Genomic DNA, 20121 nt, shown 5'->3' with positions numbered 1-20121 from the left:
TCTTTTTAATGATTTGGGGATCTCAGATAATATTTCTTTTTTTCATTCTTGTTCAATTTGACTGAAGTTGTATCACTTTTATTAACTTTTGTTAAAAAGAGTAATATCTGGATTCATTGGTGTTCTCTATTGTTTTTCTGTTTTCAGTTTCACTGCCTTGTGCTATTAAACTTATAGCCTTCTTTCTACTTGATTTATTTTATTTTGCTCTTTTTACTCATGATAAGTACTGTGGAAATGTACATTACTGATTTAAGTAAGAACTTTTGTCTATACTTATATAAGCATTTGATGCTATATATGTATCTCTATGCACTACTTTAGGTGCTTCTGACAATTTTATATGCAGTGTTTCATATTTTATTCAAATCAGACTGTATTTTAGATTTTTTTAGAGATTCTATCATTGACACATGTGCTATTTATGATTATTACATTTTCCAAATATTGAAAAGTTTTGGCATTTTTGATATATTTAGTTATATCTTAAATTGTATGATCTGAGAAAATTCTTTGTATTATTTGTATTCCTTTAAGTTTGTAAAAGGGTTTTTTATGTGTCCAGCTATGTAAGCTGTTTTGGTGACTGTTCCGTGCACACTTGAGAAGAATGTATATTCTGCTGTTGGGTAGAATATTCCATTAGGCAATTAAGTAACTTGATAAATATTGTTTTTCAGCTCACCTATACATTGCCATTTTTCTGCCAACTTTTATTAGTTACCTAAAAAGTAGTGTTGGATGTTGAAATATATTTATTCATTGTTTGTTTCTTCTTTAATTTCTTGTTTCACATGTTAGAAATTCTTTTGTGAAGATAAACATTAGCATTTTATGTTTGTTAGATAATGTATACTTTGTCATTTTAAAATATTTACTTTATGTCTAATTATATTTCTTCTTCTGAAGTCTACTCTGGTACTGATACTGCAATTCTAGTTTTATGTGGTTTTGTATCTGTGTGGTGTTCTCTGTCTATACATTTTAATACGTTTATGCCTTTTTATTGAGATATAATCTGGACAAAATTCATATAATTAATTATACAATTCAGCCTTTTTAGTGTGTTCACAAAGTTTTGCAACCTTCACAAATACCTAATTCCAGAATATTTTGATCAACCCAAAATAAATTTCATTCACATTTAGCAGTTAATCCAGTAGCCTACTTTCTGTATCCATTAATTTGCCAGATTCTGTATATTTTCTATAAACAAACTTATATAGCCTTGTAGCTGGCTTCTTTTGCTTAACATAATTTTTTCAAAGTTCTTTCACAGTTTAGTATATATTAGTTCCCAATTACTTTTAATGCCTGCATAATATTCCATGTGTATTTTTTGGTGTGTGTATACATATACATATAGTTGCTTATCTATTCATTAATTAAAATTTGAGTTTTTCTCCCCTATTTTGCTGCTTTAAACAATATTTTATAGACTTTTGAGTACAAATTTATGTGTGAGGCTGCGCTTTTAGTTCTCTGGGGTATATAATTAAAAAGGGAATTGCAGGTTTTTATTGTAACTCTGTGCTTAACTTATTGAAGAACTGCATGCTATTTATCAAATCAACTGCACGATTTTACTTCCAAATTTCAAGTCATCACAATTCCAATTTCCCCACACCCTTTTTATTATCTGTAGTTTTCCTTTTTTAAATTTATTGCAGTTTTAAATTGATTACAGTTTTAAATTGATTACGGCGATCATGGTAGGAGTGAAGTGGTATGTCATTATGGTTTTGCTTTACATTTCCCTCATGACCATGGGTGCTAAGTACTCGTGTCATTTGTATATCTTCTTTGGGGAACTATGTATTACAGTTCTTTGCCCATTTTTGGTTGGATATTTGCTTTTTGGTCGAGTTTTTAGAGTTCTTTACATATATTGAAAATACGGTATTTATTAGATATATGATTTACAGATATTTCCACACATTTTAGGTGTAGCTTCTCAATTTCTTGATAGTGTTCTTTGAATCACAAAAGCTTTTTATGTGCATAAAGTCTAGTTTCTTTTTCTTTTTTTTTTTTTTTTTTTTTGCAGAGTGGGAGAGGGGTTGCTATGCTTTAAGAATCATATCTAAGAAAGCATCATCTAAACTAAAGCTACAAAGATTTACATTTATATACTTTCTTCTAATAGTTTTTCACTGTGATATCTTACAAATCTCAAGTCTTTGATCCATATTGAGTTACTTTTGTTTGTTGTGAAATAAAACTACAACTTCTTTCTTTTATATCTGGATATACAGTTGGTCTAGCACTATTTGTTGAAAAAACTCTTCTTTCCCCATTGAATTGTCTTGGCAGTTTTATTGAAAATCAGCTAACCATAGATATATGAGTTTATTTCTGGACTTTCAGTTCTATTCCATAGACTGATATGTCTATTTTTTTATGCCAGTAAAACACTATATTATTGTACCTTTTGCAGAGGTTTTGAAATCAGAAATTTTTAGTCCTCTAAGAGGACTAATTGTTCTTATTCTAATTTGTTCTTATTCTTCAAGATGGTTTTATTTATTCTGGGATGTTTTCTTAACATGTAAATCATAGGATCAACATGTCAATGATAGGGTTAATTTGTCAGTTTCTGCAGGAAATCCTACTGCAGTATTGACAAGAATGGCAATGAATTTGGGGAGTATTTATTTTATTAATAAGATGCTATACAGTGATTGATACTTGTATATTCACTCACCCTTGAGTCTTTCAGATAATCCTACTAGGTCATGATGTATAATCCTTTCTGCTATATTGTGGGATTCGACTTGTTACTATTTTTTGAGAATTTTGTGTACTTTTTCATGAAACCTTGTCATCTATAATTTAAAGATTTTGTGATATCTTTGCCTGACTTTGGTATCAGAGTAATGCGGGCCTAATAAATTGAGTTAAAAATGTTTTCTCCTCTTTCTAAATTATTTTCTTCTTAAGAATTTGAAATAATCGGCCTTAAATTCTTTTTAAAAATTTTAATTGGAGCACATTGGCATGCCATCCTATTGCAGGGACCATGATAATCTTCTTTGCATTATTCCAATTTTAGTATATGTGCTGCCAAAGAGAGCATGATCTTAATTCTTTTTTGAAGAATTGAAGTTGAATTCTTCAGTTGAAGCCGTCATCACTATCAGGTCTTAGATTTTTTTTTTTGCAGAAACTTTAAAAATTGCTAATTCATTCTCTTTGCTCATTAGAATTCTATTCAGATTTTCTATTCCTTATTGAGTCTGTTTCAGTATTTTTCTAGGAGTTGGGAGTGTGACTATCACTTCAAGATAATCACTACGTTTCACTTGATATATGCCCAGAAGGGGAATGACTGGGTCATACAGTTCAGCTCAATTCAGTTCAGCCACTCAGTCGTGTCCGACTCTTTGGGACCCCATGGACCGCAGCATGCCAGATTCCCAGTCCATCACCAACTCCCGAAGCTTGCTCAAATTCCTGTCCATCAAGTTGGTGATGTTATCCAACCATCTCATCCTCTGCCGTCCCCTTCTCCTTCTGCCTTCAATCTCTCCCAGCATCAGGGTCTTTGCTAATAAGTCAGTTCTTCAGGTCAGGAGGCCAAAGTATTGGAGTTTCAGCTTCAACACGAGTCTTTCCAATAAATATTCAGGACTGATTTCCTTTAGGATGGACTGATTTCCTTTAGGATTGACTGATTGGATCTCCTTGCAGACCAAGGGACTCTTAAGAGTCTACTCCAACACCACAGCTCAAAAGCATCAATTCTTTAGTGCTCAGCTTTCCTTATAGTCCAACTCTCACATCCATATATGACTACTGAAAAAACCATACCTTTGACAAGAAGGATCTTTGCTGGCAAAGCAATATCTCTGCTTCTTAATATGCTGTTGAGGTTGGCCAGAGCTTTTCTTCCAAACAGCAAGTGTCTTTTGATTTCATGGCTGCAGATTTCACCATCTGCAGTGATTTTGGAGCCCTAGAAAATAAAGTCTGTTACTGTTTCCATTGTTTCCCCAACTATTTGCCAGGAAGCGATGGGACCGGATGCCATGATCCTATGTTTTGAATGCTGAGTTGTAAGCCAGCTTTTTCACTCTCATCAAGAGGCTCTTCAGTTCCTCTTCAGTTTCTGCCATAAGGGTGGTATCATCTGCACATCTGATGTTATTGATACTTCTCCCAGCAATGTTGATTCCAGCTGTGCTTCATCCAACCCAGCATTTCTCATGATATACTCTGTATATAGGTTAAATAAGCAGGGTGACAATATACATCCTTGGTGTACTCCTTTCCCAATTTGGAACCAGTCTGTTGTTCCAAGTCTGGTTCTGACTGTTGCTTCTTGACCTGCATACAGGTTTGTCATGAGGCAAGTAAGGTGGTCTGGCATTCCCAAAACTTGAAGAAATTTCCACAGTTTTTTCCGATCTACACAGTCAGAGGCTTTGGTGTAATCAGTGAAGAAAAAGTATGCTTTTCTGGAATTCTCTTGCTTTTCTATGATTGAGTGGATGTTGGCAATTTGACCTCTGGTTCCTCTGCCTTTTCTAAATCAAGGTTGAACATCTGGAAGTTCTTGGTTCATGTACTGTTGAAGCCTGGCTTGAAGAATTTTGGTCATTTCTTTGCTAGTGTGTTAGATGATGAATGCAATTGTGTTGTAGTTTGAACATTCTTTGGCATTGCCCTTCTTTGGGATTGAATGAAAACTGACCTTTTCCAATCCTGTGGCCACTGTTGAGTTTTCCGAATTTCCTGGCATATTGAGTGCAGCACTTTCACAGCATCATCTTTTAGGATTTGAAATAGCTTGACTAGAATTCCATCATCTCCACTAGCATTGTTCTTAGTGATGCTTCCCAAGGCCCACTTGACTTTTTATTCCAGGATATCTGGCTCTAGATGAGTAATCACACTATCGTAGGTATCTGGGTCGTGAAGATATTTTTGTACAGTTCTTGTGTGTAATCTTGTATTCATATGGTAGGTCTATCTTTAATTATTTGAGGAAACTCCATGTTATTTTCTTCAGTGGCTGTCCCAATGTACATCCCCACCAACAGTATACAAGGATTCCCTTTTCTCCACATCTTTGCCAGAACTTATTATCTCTTGTTTTTTTTTTTTTTTTGATGATAACCATTCTGACAGGTGTAAGATGATATTTCATTGCATATCTTTTTTTGTATTTTCCTGATGTTGAATGATGTCAAGCATCTTTTCATATACCTGTTGGCCATTTGTATATCTTTTTTGTTCAAGTTCTCTGCCCAAATTACAATTGTATTATTTGTGCATTTTTTAAACTATTTAGTTGCATTCATTTCTTATATATTATGTATACTAACTCTTATTTATAGCTTGAAAATATTTTCTAGTATTCTTTAGGTTGCTTGTCACTCTGTTGACTTTTTCTTTTTTTTTTTAACTGAAGTTTTTAGTTTGATATAGACCCACTTATTTATTTTCTATTTTGTTGGTGTTTTTGTTGTTACAGCCACATCATATTTGAAGAAGCAGGTTACCTCTTCCAATCTTTACTGACTAGATACAGGGAAGAAATACCTTTTGTCAGTCCTGTTAGAGATTCTCATGCTTTCTCAGATCTTTTCTAAGATACAATTCTCTGCACTTCTTGTTCCTGCTTATGGGGATGTCCTTTAGATTTTATGCCTTCATCTTCCTGCAAAAGCAGATGGAATGCTGACAGCTTTCTCTTGCTTTCCCTAGGGAAGTGAGGGATACTCAAGAGTATGTGGTTTCACCCAGTTTCACAGAGTTGGGTCAGCTTTCTACATGTGCTCAGTAGCTGTCTGCAAAGGCTGGCTCTTGCTGCCACTGGAGAGTGCACTCAAGAAGCCAGCCATGGAGTTGAGGGGGAAGGAGTGTGAGTTGAAAGGAACATTGGGGTTACCTGTAGGCCTGTTGGTGGGATTCAAGGTGAGGCCTCCCCAGCAGTTCTTGGGCATACTTACTGATGCAGTCTGCAAAATGCCTTAGTAGGATCTGTGGGATCTCCAGTATCTGTGGTTCTCCCAGACTTTCCAATCCTAGCTGTGCTACGCACTTCATATTTTTAATGGGATGAGAAAGTAGTGGATCTCTTTGACAGCATCCTGTGCAACTGGGGAAGCTGGGTTCACTCTTACCTGCTGAAGAAATCACAGCCAAGAAGGTCTTGCTTAGCACTGAGCTGTGCTGCCTTAGGGGAGGGGAGACTTGGGTAAAGTTAACTGTTTCTCTTACCCTCTCAAATGTATCCAATCTCAGACTTCTTGCTCTACTGACCTCCTGGAATTCCACTGCAATTTCTCCATTGGTTTCCTGAATTCTGCAAAGTTTTCTTCCAACCATGGTGATTGTCAAGATTGGTGTTCTTTGGTGGGAAAATGGTAGAAAACTCTATATTTCACCAGCATGATAGTCTTATATGTTTACAAAAACATCCTTTAAGGTTTGCTTATCTGATATTTATTTTAATTTAAGCTATTTCACCACTGATAATTAACATTATATAAAGATTATAAGATACACAACTGTATACCTTGCTTAAAACAATTATTTGTAACCATAGCATGTCTAGTATTGTTTTTAAATTGTATTTTAAATAAAAGCATACTTTAAATCAAAGTTTAACATCTTTGCTAATTATCTAATGTTTCAAAATTTGTAAGTTCAAAACAAACCTTTCTGATGCTGCCTCTATTTTACAAAAGTATTTTTAAGTTTTTATATTTAAAAACAATTTTAATATATTTAAAAATTTAACATATTTAATATATATTTCACATAGGAGATATACATAATAAATTCTGCATGTTATATAATTTATTGATTATACAAAAGAATATTTTTAGCTTTGAATATAAAGCAATTTATAACACATACACATACGTACTCACATACAAGTGCATATTTACCCTAAACTTCAAAAGAATAATTTTAGGACTATTATTAAATAGAAAAATACTAATGCTTGTGAAGAGGCTATAACAAGGACTAATAAGCATGAGGTAAATGCATGCTATTTTTATTAATAGCAGAAGTGTTTATGCACATATATTTTAAAATATGGTTGTGAATTAATGGCATATGCCCCAAAGAAGTGTTAGTAATTATCACTCATTTGTGTTGACTGAGGAATAGTGAATGAGCAGGCAGGAATGGGATGCAAATTATATGCTTTTCTACTGTCCCTACTTTCAGAACTTTGTTCATTTTTTTCATTTTACAGTCACTGATGCCTTTGATAGTTACCCAATTTCATTAGTTATTCCTACATTGTTAGTGTTTCTATTTTCTTTCTTTTATCTTGTTATTTATACTTAAAGTAATTTAAATATTTTAGTATTAAATTTATTTGCAGAATTTTAGTCAGCTATTTATACAGATGTTTCATTTTTATTTGAAATTCTTGATTGAAAATTATTTTCAGAGAACAAAACACTAAATAATTGAATTAACATGTTGAAAGAGCTCATATTATAGAAAGTGAATACCTGAAACTAAACTAATACTAGTTAAAAAAAAAAAAAAGCTAACAGAACTTTGGAAAGTTTAATACATTTAAAACTGGGTATGGGGGTAGGAAAGAAGAAAAAATATTTCTTCAGCTTTCATTTATTCTAACAGTCACATTTGTGCTTCACTATGAAGCTGCTTTTACAGTAGAACAGATTCATTAAGGAACCAGTTATTTCCAAACAAAATCAGAGTAAAAGTGGAAATCCTTCCAGATCAGGTTTTCCTTCTGAGGAAGTTTTTTTTTTTGTTTTTTTTGTTTTTTTTTTTTTTTGGTTGGGGGGAAGCAGGGGGGAAATCAACATGTAAGAAAAAGAAACACCCTTCCTCAAATACTTAAACTTCAGCCAGTAATGGATAATGGGATTACCACAATTTGTTTAAAGCACTTTTTTTCTCAGGCCAAAGGAAACAGCTAAGCAATGACCTGGGTAATTTTTAAATTACATTTTAATACTAAGCAACAATAAACTTGCCTACAGATCATTTAAACTAGAGAACTAAGCAAAACTTTTCTGCACTTAAAATAGTACCTGACACAAGGGAAGTCCTGATAAATGCATCTCAAGTTAGTAACTACTCAATATATACTTTCCATGTCACAACCTAAGTAGGAGGTTTTGTCACTCATTATTATTGGAGTCATTACACTGGTATACTGTTTCTGACATGAAAATGACTCAAACAGACAAAGCAGTCTGATCTGAGTTCAATCAGCATCATTGTGGAATCTGTCTACACCTGAAAGTGACATGGCACCACTTCAAGTGAGAACTTTTTTATAACCTAGTGGAAACTGGTCTAGTATGGCTGGAAGGGATCTCTACCTAAAAAAATGATTGCTACTATGTTTGCAGGTCTCAGCCTCTTGCTACCATTAAGTAAATAACAATTACCTTTTTCAAAATGTTGCTGTCACATTCTGACTAGGAAAAAAAAAAAAAAAAACACAAAACCACCAAATCTATAAATATTACTATTTCTTCATTTATCTTGTATTTATTTACATATACTATTTTAGGAAAGTTAAAACTTAGGAAAACTTAAAAATAAGAAAGGAAATTCCATAACTTAGAGACACTGTTGATAAATCACAGATTTTGGTATGCAATCAACTCCTTATCCACATGTATTTGTGGAATTAACTTGTGTAGATCAGAAATGAGACTAAGTGAGGCTGACCTGGGGCAGAGGCAACAGCCTTGCAGGTACTCAGATCACACTAGCTTTCTGTTGCTGACACTTGTCAGAATCCTCTGCTGTCACGTGGAGTTCTGGGCAATGAGGCTGCTGGTAGCACCTAGGAGCACTGTTGGGTTTGGGACATATTTGAGTCCCTGATCTGTCACTAACTACAACTGTGACCTGGGACAAGTTACTTAAATGTCTTAGTTTATTTTCTCAGAGGGCATATTAGCTTAATAAAGACTTAAGATCTATCTAATCATAGATTTGTCATGATTACACTAAACATTAATATATGGTCTTTATAAATTACTACTACTGTTATTAGTAGTAATACTGATTCATGATTTACATAAGACATAGAATCACTTTGGATAAAGAACAAATCCAGTTTAACATGCAAAACCTGCACAAAGTTATCCTAATCTTGTTTACTTTGATGTACTATATTATTTTATACTTAATATTTTTTATTTCAACTAAAATTTTCTAGTGATAGTTGATTCACAATATTTATTATACATCTATTAATGTCTCATAACCCAAGACATGTAAAGTTATATTCTAGAATAAACGGTATTTTATACTAGGAGCCAAAGTATAAGAGCATGTGTTGGAAATAACATTTCAAGAAAGATAAGAGTAGTTAATTTCAAGTATTTAGAGATAAATAACACAGTGTTAGTAAAGAGTGTAGTGATAAAAAAAAAAGTGATTGATTTGTCTAAAGATGACAACTTGTTGTCAGAACAAGCAATAACAAAGACAGTGAGAACAGTGAACACGGAGTATGCACTACTATGAAAGTATCTCTGGTAACAGAGGACCCTTCCCTGGCTTTTCAGGTACACTTACAAAATTTAGTGAGAGAAAGGCTACTGGGAAAACTCTAGACTTTTGTCACTCACATTGATGGAAGCTTATGCAATTGAAATTTAACCTTTAGACCTAACTTTTATACAGTACACTATTGCTGTTCAGTCACTCTGTCAGATCTGACTGTTTGGACCCCACGGACTAAAGCCTTCCAGGATTCCCTGTCTTTCACCATCTCCCAGAACTTGCTCAAACCAATGTCCATTGAGTTAGTGATACCATCCAATCATCTCATCCTCTGTCGTCCCCTTCTCCTCTTGCCTTCAGTCTTTCCCAGCATCAGGGTCACTTCCAATGAGTCAACTATTCACATCAGGTGGCTGAAGTATTGAAATTTAAGCTTCAGCATCAGTCCTTCCAATGAGTATTCAGGGCTGTTTTTCGTTAGAAATGACTGGTTGGATCTCCTTGCAGTCCAAAGAACTCTCAAGAGTCTTCTCTAATACCACAGTTCAAAAGCATCGATTCTTTAGTGCTCAACCTTCATTATAGTTCAACTCTCACATCGTTATATACTATAATACATTAAAATTAAATATATTTAACATATCAGTGAAGAAATTCAGTTGAATACATACACGTGTACACACATGCAATCACAACACACATTTGGACTTATTTTTTCTTTATTTTTAATTTACACTTACCAATAAATGTAAGCATTTCTTCCATAATCATATTTTATTCATTATTTTAGTAACATATACAGGTAAATGTATCATAATGTATTTACCCAAAACCTATTGTTTCTTATTCACCTTTTTCTAGTTCTTTAATGTTAATACAATGATATCATGCCTTTTTGTAAGATAAAATTTTGTGAAGAATAAAGATTTTATTCTAAGAATAATTCTTAAAAATAATTCCAGGGTCAATTGAAAATAAAGTTCTGACCAATTTTTTACCTAATCTTGGCATTATCCTTAATTTAATATTTATTTACTCATTTATATGATTAAGACCAGTTTGAACAGCACTTATAGCAAATTCTACATATATATTGGGCATCACATGCATATACAAGGGGAAAAGAAAGAAGCAAGGAAGGAAAGAAGGGCCATATGGGAGAAAGAAAGGGAGAGAGAAGAGGGGCAGGAGGAAAGAAGGGAGAATTCTGATGATGGATAATTAATAAGCAACATGTAACTGTTGGACTTTTTAATTGCAATCTCAGAACAAATATTGGTTCTTTGAATAGGACCAAAGATCTGATTACATGTCACTATATTAACTGTCAGTTGAGATACATGTTCTTGGAGAATAATGTGATTCTTACTTATGACATAAAAAAGAAATGATAATTTTTAAACAGGACACAATTTTTCAGTCATTATTGAAATGATTATGAAGAAAAGATATTATTAAGACTATTGATACTACTTTTAATGCTAAAAATACAACTTATTTTAAAATAAAAATTAAATAGTGAATTTTTCTTAAATGGAAAGTAAGAAGTGTTCTAATGTTTCTCTGTTGTGTCTTACCATGGTTCATACCTTGTGATAATGGGAAAAAAAAGCAAACAGCCCAGGAGTAAAGTTAAAACAATGAAAAATCTTGCCTTGATAATTTAAATTAAATGTATTATGTTGTATAAAGTTAAAACTTTGTAAGACAGTGCAAGGTGATATTATTTAAAATAACTGCTTACATTTTAGCAGTGTAATGCCTTATGGAACATTTGAAGCAAATTTCTGATACCATATATTTCACTTTCATGGGCTTTTCAGGTGGAAGTGAAGTGATGTGAAAGTCACTCAGTTGTGTCCAACTCTTTGCGACCCTATAGACTATATAGTCCATGGGTTTCACTAGGTCCGAATACTGGAGTGGGTAGCCTTTCCCTTCTCCAGGGAATCTTCCCAACCCAGGGATTGAACACAGGTCTCCTGCACTTGCTGGTGGATTCTTTAGCAGCAGAGCCACAAGGAAAGCCCAAGAACACTGGAGTGGGTACCCAATCCCTTCTCCAGTGGATCTTCCCAACTCAGGAATGGAGGCTCTCCTGCACTGCAAGAGGATTCTTTACCAAATGAGCTATGGAGCTAGTGGTAAAGAGTTTGCCTGTCAATGCAGGAGACATAAGAGCCGCATGTTCTATCCCTGTGTCGGGAAGATTACCCTGGAGGAGGGCACTGCAACCCACTCCAGTATTTTTGCCAGGAGAATCCCATGGGCAAAGGAGCCTAGCAGGCTGTGATTCACAGGGTTGTAAAGAGTCAGACATGACAGAAGCAACTTATGCACTTTACTTTTGCTTATTGTTGTGTTATTTTGCTTAGGATTGATTTTATGAAAATTGGCACTGATTGTTAACAGTAAGTTTATAATTTGCTTTTTAGTTATATGGGGCTCCAAATGATGATGTGTCTTAATTCAGGTGCAATAATCTGAAAGTGAAAGGATACAGAATGGAAAAATAAAATAGTGGCCTTATGCTTTTTGTGCACATTATTTATAAACATAATGTGAAAAGTCTGATTTCTTCTTTATTGCCCCCTTCAGAAAAACTATTTAAAAAGAGTTAAGCATCTTAAGGGAAACGTATTTTTATTCTTTACCAAAATCAGATTAGTTTTAAGGCAATTATTCACCACAGTTTAATAAAATTGTTACAAAAATATCTAACCAGCATATGTATTGCCTATCTTATGTTCAAAAGATCACTTCAGCAGCAAGGAAGGAAAATTGCTTGTTTTGTTTCAATTGCATCAATCAACAAAGTCAAATTCTGATAGAAATTTACTATTTATCCTATCATAAAAAACTTTGGAAGATTAATACCACTTAATAAGCCTCAATAAAGGTAGGCTCCTACACCCATGAAGTTGTATCAGGTAGTGATAGCTGCAAACCTTTTCCCCTGCAGAACAGATGTGGAAAATAGATCCCCACAAAATTAAAAAAAAATCAGTTTCATATCCTGATATCAGTAAATTAATTCCAGATTTGCTTCCAGTTCAAAACAATTTGGGAGTGCTCTGTTATCTTCAATAACATCAGATTATTTATTAAGATGAATCATGGATGTATTAAGATGAATCATGGAGTGAAAGTCTCCTTCCTTCTTTCACTGTTGTTACAAGCTGCTCAATGAAGCTGAACGGTAATGAACTATGAATAGCAAAACAAATACAAATGATTTGTACTTGATTAAAACAAATCTGTGGCAACCAGAAACAAAATGCAATACAAAAATATTACACCTTTGGATATGTAAAACCATGTCATTGAAAAACTCATGGCTATCCCATAAAAGAAACTTTATATCTGTGGTGTTTTCATGTATCAGAATATCACACATCTGGGCATAAACGTTACTATCCTGCATAATCTGCAATTCAAAATTAATTATTTCTGTTATATGTATGTTTTAGACTTCTGTGGTACTGTGACTCTTTTCTGTGGTAAACAATAAAATAAAATTCATTAAAAAGAAGCTTCAAATTCAGGGTCTAGTGAATGTTTCATCCGATTATTTTCTCACACTCTATTTTTTCAGTGTGCAATATGTAGTGTGATTCATTAAAAAATGTAATATCCATATGAAAGTTATGAAATATAATAAAATGAGCACATGTGAACTTTCATATTTAAAAATTAGGTATCCCATGACCTTGAAACTACTTGTATGTTTCTGTTATCATCCTGTCTCTCTCATAAATTTTGTCTCTAACTTTTCCTTACTTACATTTTGGCATTTTCAATTTGATCTAATTTCAAAATTATAGAAAATTTCACAGAGGGTTACAGGGAATTCTTATGTATTCTTTAACTAGTTTTGTATATTGCTTACATGTTCTCCTTTTTGCTTACATATGCATGCATATCATTCTAAATAAACCATTTGAGAATAAATTAAAGACTTTGTGTATGCCATTAAACCTATATGCTCAGTGTGTCTTTCTTAAGAATAAGGACATTCTCTTAAATATCTACTGAGCAACTATCAAAAGCAGAAAATAATATTGAAACAAAACTATAATTAAATTCAGCCTATACCCAAATGTAATCAAGCACCTCAACAATGCATTTTATAATTTTCTCCTTTTAATTATAAATTGAATTCTGAATCCCTTTTTATATTTAGGTGTCTGTGCTGCTTAATTTCCTAACCTTGTATTTTTTTTGTTTTGTTTTTAGTATAGGCCAGTTATTTTGTAGACTACCTCTTGTTTCATCTTGATTAGATTTAATAATGTGTATATTTGTTAGGAGTTTCATAAAAGTAGTGTCTTTCTCAGTATCTCATATCCAGATGCATTAAATAGTATTTTATTTCAGTAGTACTTTTCAATATGTTTTAAAGTTTGTACCTAGTAGTTTCTAATGTACAATACATTTACCCCTATTTAATTAATAAATATTTTGGGGGAAGTTACTTTGAGCATCTTTTTTCTCACTTCAATTTTATACCATGTATTGATGTTTTTATAACTCCTTTAAAATTAACTTCTATGTTTATTATTTACCATTGTACTACAAGGAAGAACATTCTTTCTCCCATTTATTTTTCCTTTAATCATGCATATAGTAATCATGGGTACTTACTTTATCCAGGGATAATAAATAACTATCAGTGTTCAATGCTCAAGTTCTTCCACAACTGGCAACTCAGAACCACTGCAGACTAGCTCCTGTTATGGCCATGTTAACATTATCTGAGAACTCTCTTGGTTTCTGGAATAGCATGATTTTTCAGGCTCATTTGCTGTTTTCTGACTTAACAGTCAGAAAACAGCTGGAATCAGTATTTCCTCCAATGATTTTTAATTCTTTCAATAGAGGATGTTACTTAGAAACTGAATTATGAATCCCGGGTCCTTTCATTGTTACTCGCATGACACTGCTTCTAGACAAACTTGAGTGTGACCTCTCTCTCTCTCCCTCACACATACACACAGACTCACTTCTTAATGATACCTCCATTTTCAATCAAAAAGTACACAATATCTTTTAGACTTTCCCTATTATTTATAACTTCCTTCTTTAACAGCAAGAAACCAGGAGACCTTTGCTCTTAATATATTTCTCATTAACTCAAATCTAAGCATTGCAGAAGGTACTTTCAGTTCAGTTCAGTGCAGTCGCTCAGTCGTGTCCAACTCTTTGTGACCCCATGAATTGCAGCACGCGAGCGGAGAAGGCAATGGCACCCCTCTCCAGTACTCTTGCCTGGAAAATACCATGGACGGAGGAGCCTGGTAGGCTGCAGTCCATGAAGTCGCTAGGAGTCGGACACGACTGAGCGACTTCAATTTCACTTTTCACTTTCATGCATTGGAAAAGGAAATGGTAACCCACTCCAGTGTTCTTGCCTGGAGAATCCCAGGGATGGGGGAGCCTGGTGGGCTGCCGTCTCTGGGGTTGTGCAGAGTCGGACACGACTGAAGCAACTTAGCAGCAGCAGCAGCAGTAGGCCTCCATGTCCATCACCAACTTAACGAGTTCACTCAAACTCACGTCCATAGAGTCGGTGATGCCATCCAGCCATCTCATCCTCTGTGGTCCCCTTCTCCTCTGGCCCCCAATTCCCCCCAAATCACTGCAGATGGTGATTGTAGTCATGAAATTAAAAGACGCTTACTCCTTGGAAGGAAAATTATGACCAACCTAGATAGCATATTCAAAAGCAGAGACATTGCTTTGCCAACAAAGGTCCACCTAGTCAAGGCCATGGTTTTTCCAGTGGTCATGTATGGATGTGAGAGCTGGACTGTGAAGAAAGCTTAGCATCGAAGAATTGAAGCTTTTGAATTGTGGTGTTGGAGAAGACTCTTGAGAGTCCCTTGGACTGCAAGGAGATCCAACCAATCCATTCTAAAGGAGATCAGTCCTGGGTGTTCTTTGGAAGGAATGATGCTAAAGCTGAAACTCTAGTACTTTGGCCACCTCATGCGAAGAGTTGACTCATTGGAAAAGAAGGTACTTTAAACAATGTCTAATTCATATAACTATGTAAAAAAGGACTACATGCTAGTATTAAATATTTGTTTATAAATCTTTTTTGGATAACTTTTGCACAAACTATAGCAAAAGGTGTATTAAGCTGTATATTAAGCTCACGATCAATGAACTTTAATAAATGCATACATGCCTGTAACCCACAACCTTTTTAAGATAACAGTTTGGTCCACTTGTGTAAGTGATATAATCATGTTATAGTATGCAAACATATCAAAATAACAAAGTGTGCATCTTAAACATACATAATGTTAGATAACTAATCTACTTTTTTTATACAGAGTTTTTACATATGCCCATACCATAAAATTTCCAAGGCTGATTCCACATAAAAGGAGTTGCTTCTGTTTGTTTGTTTGTTTGTTTGTTTTAACCAAAGACATTGCCTTTCAATCTTTCAGATTTTCATATAAATAGAAACATCCAGCAAATAGTTTTAAATATCTTATTTTTTTCTTTTTTTACTGTGAGATTTACCCAACCTGTTACATGCATCAGTAGTTTAGTGGTTTATTTTATTGCTGAGTATTAATAAACTATGACTGCTCTATCAAATTTTCTGTTAATAGCTTTTGAATTGCTTACCATGTGAGGTTCTTATAAATATACATTTTCTAGTCTTTATATGGTCAACAGTGAATTCCTATGAAGGAGACTCTTGATCATATGGCAAGTAAATGTTTGATTTTGTAAGAATCTGATAGAATTTTCCAGTTTGTCATATTTCCTTCCTTCAGCAATGCTTGAAACTATTGGTGTTTAATAGGCTCAATGTATTTGCTGCAGTCAATCACATTTTAGCCATTCAGGTAGAAAAATGGTACCTCATAGAGATTAGCTTGCATTTCCCTAATGATGGTAGCAACACTAAGCACGTTTTTATTTTATTTACTGTGTATATTTTCCATGATGAAGTCAATTCAAATACTTTGCTGCCCATTTTGTATTTTTTTGTACTGAGTTGTAAAAAAATTAAATATATATCTGGGTACAATTTGTTCTTCATATATATTATAATATTTTACTGTTGTTGTTATTTAGTCACTAAGTCATATCCAATTCTTTGTTACCCCATGGACTGTAGCCCACCAGGCTCCCCTGTTCATGGAATTTCCCAAGCAAAAATACTGGAGTGTGTTGCTCTGCCCTCCTCCAGGGGATCTTTCCAACCCTGGGATTGAACCTGCATCTCCTGTGTCTTATACATTGCAGAAAGATTCTTTACTGCTGAGCCACTGGCGAATCCATATCTATCTATCTATATAGTATATAGCCCATATATATTTTTTTATCACATATATTTTCATTGAATATTTTACTTCATTTTGTAGGTGGCCTGGGCTGGAAGAAGCACAAGCTGGAGTCAAGATTGCCAGGAGAAATATCAATAAACTCAGATATGCAGATGACACCACCCTTATGGCAGAAAGTGAAGAGGAACTCAAAAGCCTCTTGATGAAGGTGAAAGAGAGAGTGAAAAAGTTGGCTTAAAGCTCAACATTCAGAAAACGAAGATCATGGCATCTGGTCCTATCACTTCATGGGAAATAGATGGGGAAACAGTGTCAGACTTTATTTTGGGGGGCTCCAAAATCACTGCAGAGGATGATTGCAGCCATGAAATTAAAAGACGCTTACTCCTTGGAAGAAAAGTTATGATTAACCTAGACAGCATATTCAAAAGCAGAGACATTGCTTTGCCAACAAAAGTCCATCTAGTCAAGGCTATGGTTTTTCCTCTGGTCATGTATGGATGTGAAAGTTGGACTGTGAAGAAAGCTGAGTGCTGAAGAATTGATGCTTTTGAACTGTGGTATTAGAGAAGACTCTTGAGAGTCCCTTGGACTGCAAGGAGATCCAACCAGTTCATTCTAAAAGAGATCAGTCCTGGGTGTTCTTTGGAAGGACTGATGCTAAAGCTGAAACTCTAATGCTTTGGCCACCTCATGAGAAGAGTTGACTCATTGGAAAATACCCTGATATGGGAGGGATTGGGGCCAGGAGGAGAAGGGGACGACAGAGGATGAGATGGCTGGATTGCATCACCGACTCGATGGACATGAATTTGAGTGAACTCCGGGAGTTGGTGATGGACAGGGAGGCCTGGCATGCTGCAATTCATGGGGTCATAAAGAGTAGGACATGACTGAGTGACTGAACTGAACTGAATTGAACTGTAATTTTTATATAGTGTGTTTAGTAAAGAAAGGTTATTTCTTTAAACCTCTAGTGATGAATGATTGACATATGAAAGCTGTAGATATATAATTATACAACTTGATAGACTTGGAGATAACTAAACACTATACACCTATCATCACAATTAATACCATAAATTCATCCATCACCTCCAAAAGTTTTTTCCTGCCCCCTTTGATTTTGTTTTTTCATATTGGTTTGTTTCTTTTTATGGCAAGAGCACTTACCATAGGAAGGACCTATATTCTTAGCAAATTTTTAAGTACACAATATTGTTAATCATATATTTTTTGCTGTATAGCAGATCTCCCAGAATTTATCATGCTCTTAAGAGCACTTTCACATAAAGCAATATGGCAGCATCATTATGGTATTGCAAAAATCACTTTTAGTACTAGCATATAAATTTTAAGAAAAAATATGTAAAAATAGTTTTAATCCCCAAAAATATTTCAATGGAAGCACAGTACAAGTAAAATCTGACATCAATTCTATATGATATGGGAAGGGAAAATAACCTGTAAAGTTTCTGTGTGCTATTGAAGTTAAATTTTTGCCACTTAAAACATATTGTTACAACTGCAAAAAAAATTTTTTATATTTATCTTCAGCAGTGGGATTTCATTTTCACATGCATTCATGTTGCTATTTAGCATCTTTTCATTTCCACTTGAAGATTCCCTTTAGAATGTCTCATGCTGCTACTGCTGCTGCTAAGTCGCTTCAGTCGTGTCCGACTCTGTGCGACCCCATAGACAGCAGCCCAACCAGGCTTCCCTGTCCCTGGGATTCTCCAGGCAAGAATACTGGAGTGGGTTGCCATTTCCTTCTCCAATGCATGAAAGCAAAGAGTGAAATTGAAGTCGCTCGGTCGTGTCCGACTCTTAGCGACCCCATGGACTGTAGCCCACCAGGCTCCTCCATCCATGGGATTTTCCAGGCAAGAGTACTGCAGTGGGGTGCCATTGCCTTCTCCGAGAATGTCTCATAAGGGATGCCTAATGGTGATAATCCAACCAGTCCATTCTAAAGGAGATCAGTCCTGGGTGTTCATTGGAAGGACTGATGCTAAAGCTGAAACTCCAGTACTTTGGCTTACCTCATGTGAAGAGTTGACTCATTGGAAAAGACCCTGATATGGAAGGGATTGAGGGCAGGAGGAGAAGGGGACAACAGAGGATGAGATTGCTGGATGGCATCACTGACTCGATGGACATGAGTTTCAGTAAATTCTGGGAGTTGGTGATGGACAGGGAGGCCTGGCGTGCTGCGATTCACTGGGTCACAAAAAGTCGGACACGACTGAGTGACTGAAATGAACTGAACTGATGGCTGATTCATGTTGAGGTTTGACAGAAAACTACAAAATTCTGTAAAGCCATTATTCTTCAATTAAAAGACAAATAAACTTAAAATAAAATATCTATACATTTATCTCTGTCTTCTCCTTTTGGGACTCCACAATGTTTACACTGGTTCACTTGATAGTATCCATAACACCTGTAGACTTTCATCACTCACTTTTATTCATTTTGTCTTTTATCCTTGATTAATTTCAAATGACCTGTTTTCAATTTCACTGATTCTTTCTTCTGCTTAATTAAATCTGCTATTGAAATTATTAAGATTTTCAGTTCAGTCCCTATATTCTTCAGCTTCAGGATATATTTTTGGTTCTTTTTTTTTTTTTTTTTTTATGTTTTAAGGTTTCTATTTGTCCTCTGAACTGTTAGGATGCAGAAGGGCATGGCTAAAGCCATGTGTGCTGGTGGGTGGGGCTGAAATCAGGTCTGTAGTTTATTTAGCAGAGCTTTCCCTACATCTGTGGGAGGGCTGGACTGCCTCTGGGACCACAGTCGGCTCCATGGTTGGTTGCTTTGCCACTGGAGGTGCAGTTCATTGTGACCCTTGAAGTGTCTGTTGTAGTATGGGGTTGCCTCCAATTCATCTAGCAGGTATGGGAGTGGCTGGGCCAGAAGGTAGATTATGCTTCTGAATTTGCAGTTCAGTTCACTGTTGGCAGGCCTGTTATCTGAGGCATGGCCAGGCATGGGGTTGTCACTAGATCTCTAGGTTCTGTGACTGCCTCTGAGTCCATAGTGAAGTCCCACTTGGTGAATCTGTTACTAGAAGCACAGGCGACTATGGTTCCTGCCCAGCCCTGGAGCTGAAAAGACTGGTAGTGGGACAGGAGGCAAGTCTACAGGGTAATGTTGCTAAGCTGAGGTCTGCTGGCTGGTCTGAGGTTGACATATCTGCTAACAGGGACAAAAACTTGCCTCCTCAAAGCAGCTTTTCTTGGTCTTGGGATCCTCTAAGTTTCACAATGGCTTATCTGGACCCAAAAGCTTCCACAAAGCTTCTACACATTCCATTGGCATGTGTAGATTTTTAAAT

At 35.1% G+C, this 20121-nt stretch overlaps 1 non-coding gene across 1 annotated transcript; it reads right to left on the bottom strand.

The window, feature by feature from the left end:
* Nucleotides 1-2971: 2971 nt before the first annotated feature.
* LOC129624855 (U6 spliceosomal RNA) lies at nucleotides 2972-3076 on the bottom strand. The gene has a single exon (XR_008701187.1). It is a non-coding gene; the product is annotated as a U6 spliceosomal RNA (small nuclear RNA).
* Nucleotides 3077-20121: the final 17045 nt, after the last annotated feature.

The sequence above is a fragment of the Bubalus kerabau genome, chromosome 12 (assembly GCF_029407905.1).
Source record: "Bubalus kerabau isolate K-KA32 ecotype Philippines breed swamp buffalo chromosome 12, PCC_UOA_SB_1v2, whole genome shotgun sequence".
Classification (NCBI taxonomy): Eukaryota; Metazoa; Chordata; class Mammalia; order Artiodactyla; family Bovidae; genus Bubalus; species Bubalus kerabau.
The sequence above is the reverse complement of the archived record's forward strand: the minus strand, read 5'-3'. Positions and strand labels throughout refer to the sequence as shown.